Source organism: Cebus imitator, unplaced genomic scaffold, assembly GCF_001604975.1.
Source record: "Cebus imitator isolate Cc_AM_T3 unplaced genomic scaffold, Cebus_imitator-1.0 Scaffold324, whole genome shotgun sequence".
Classification (NCBI taxonomy): Eukaryota; Metazoa; Chordata; class Mammalia; order Primates; family Cebidae; genus Cebus; species Cebus imitator.
The window spans coordinates 2,002,865-2,005,427 of NW_016107639.1; the positions used below are offsets into that span (position 1 = coordinate 2,002,865).

General features: G+C 46.6%; 1 long non-coding RNA gene across 1 annotated transcript in view; it reads right to left on the reverse strand.

Moving 5' to 3' along the window:
* LOC119467735 overlaps nt 1–2,284 on the reverse strand; it is a 68,347-nt gene extending 66,063 nt beyond the window's left edge. Inside the window, exon 1 of the long non-coding RNA XR_005196337.1 lies at nt 2,217–2,284. This is a non-coding gene — a long non-coding RNA (uncharacterized LOC119467735). The remainder of the gene's footprint in view (nt 1–2,216) is intronic.
* Nucleotides 2,285–2,563: the final 279 nt, after the last annotated feature.

Here is a 2,563-nt window from a genome sequence, read left to right on the forward strand (position 1 = left end):
GGGAGGCTGAGGCTAAGAATTGCTTGAACTGGGCAGGCAGAGGTTGCAGTGGGCCAAGATCGCACCACTGCACTCCAGCTGGGCAACAGAGCAAGACCTTGTCTCAAAAAAAAAAAAAAAAAAATGGAGATTGGTATATTTTAGAGATGACATTGCAGATCAATGTGAAGAGAAGTTTTTCCAATATATAGCACTGGGATGATTGGTTATTCATATGGAAAATAAATTAGATTCCTGCCCTTACATCATATATGAAACATCCATTTTTTTATTAGTAAATGGTTAGCTGTAAAGGGCAAATTTCATACATTTTAAAAGTATAAGAGGAAGATATCTTTAACCTCACGTTAGGGAAGGCATTCTTAAAATTAACAGCTTCTATTCATCAAAATATCTCATAAAGAAAATGAAAAAGACAAACCCAAAATTGATAGACAACATGAGTAAAAAAAAAAAAAAAAAACAGTAAAATCATTTCCTTCAGAAACCACAGGGTACTACAACAAATCAGTAATAAAAAGACAAACAACCCAACAAAAATGAGCAACAAACATGAACAGGCATCTCACAGGAGAGAAACTCAAATGGCAGATAAAAAATAGAAAAATAAGCAAAAACATATGGTAATTAGAAGACTGCAAATCAGAATTACAAGTTTTAATTTTAACACAGATTTTTACCTGGTGTGGCAGACACCAAACTGGATGACACGGGCTTGAGGACATGGATGGAAAGTCACTCCTCTGTTGCTGGTGTGATTATAAATTAAAACAACCATTTCAAAAAATTGGTTGTCACCTCATTGATCTGAACATCTGCATACTCTATGATTCTGCAGTCCCCTCCACACACACACCCTCCAGAGGCTTCAACTCAGGTGCACCAAGAATCATGCAGAATGTTCACTACAGTACTTCTCATGATACAAAAAGTGAAAACAACCAAATGTCCATGTACAAAGACTGCATAAACACATTATGGGAAATTATACAGACAGGAGTCACAACAAATAAACCACATCCAAATGAAATCATATGGGAGAGATGTGCAAACACAATGATTAGTGAGAAGCCATCATTGAAGAATAGATATGATGCTACTTTTATAAACCTCAGAAACAAGCCAAACTAAACAATATTTTTTTGTGTATACATATAGATATATACTCATTCAATAAAATACTGTAGAAAAGGAAAATGATCGACACCAGACTGAGGTTGGTGGATGCCCCTGGGGGGAAGCAAGGGCAGGGTGGGATGGGAGCTCTCTAGCAGTCACTGTGATGTTGGTGACAGCCTGGATTTCGGGTCAGCTGATGGGTGCATTTTAGGGTTAGGCGTCATAGCTCCCCCGATACGTTACACACAGTCTGCTCTGTACATGTGGAGCCTGGGAGCTGGAAACTCTGAAGAGATGTGGCCACACTCAGCACCTAGCCAGGCCTTAGAACCCAGGGCTATGACAGAAGCAAGGGCAGGGAGACTGTGAGGGATGGCGGGATGGAGATGGGGGCCACAGAAACAGAAGTGGGGTCAGAAAACATGGGGGTTCCACACTGCTCTTTGAAAGGTCTGAGTCCATGAGGGCTTTGTGATACTCAGAGAAAGGAGGCAAGGTAAATGACGATGCCAGTCCTCCGACTCCAGACTGTGTCGTTAAGTTGGCCTGATCCCAAGTGAAATAACATTGCCGTCTGCCATGCCCTTGGTCCACGGAAGAGTAGCAGGTGCAGCTGCTCGGTGGGCCTGTGGGAGGGTGGGATGTCTGCATGGGGATAATCAAACAGGGCCACCTTGGTCTCAGCTGCAGAGCCTCCTGCCCAGACCTCGCCCTGTACAGAGAAGGCCAGCAAGACTGCACTCCCTGCTGCTCTGCCCACAAAACGCTGGCAGGGAACTCACTCAAAGACAAAAGATAACTGCTTTTGTTTTGCCCCAGGCTGCGGCAGCTCCAAGTTCTGCCAAAATGAAACCACGTCAGTCACAGAGAGCCCACAGGTCAGCACCAACAGCTTCTTTCACTTGTGACAGCAGCAAGGCCAGCAGAGGTGATTCCCTGGAAGGTTGGAGCCTTCCTCCTAGCAGGACAGTTTAATGCCCTGGGCCAAATGGACTGATTCTTACCCCAGGGTTTTCCACTGGTTTCCCTGCCATTTTCCCACAGCAACGAACATCACAGCTGCAGCCCACAGGAGGTGGAGGAAGGCCCAGGCTCACCCGCATCACAGCTGCAGCCAGGGGAGGTAGAGGAAGGTTCCAGGCTCATGTACATCACAGCTGCAGCCCAGGGGAGGTGGAGGAAGGCCCAGGCTCACCCGCATCACAGCTGCAGCCAGGGGAGGTAGAGGAAGATTCCAGGCTCATGTGCACCACAGTTGCAGCCCAGGGGAGGTGGAGGAAGGCCCAGGCTCACTTGCATCACAGCTGCAGCCAGGGGAGGTAGAGGAAGGTTCCAGGCTCACGTACATCACAGCTGCAGCCCAGGGAAGGTGGAGGAAGGTTCCAGGCTCACCTGCATCACAGCTACAGCCCAGGAGAGATGGAGGAGGGCTCCTGCTCACATA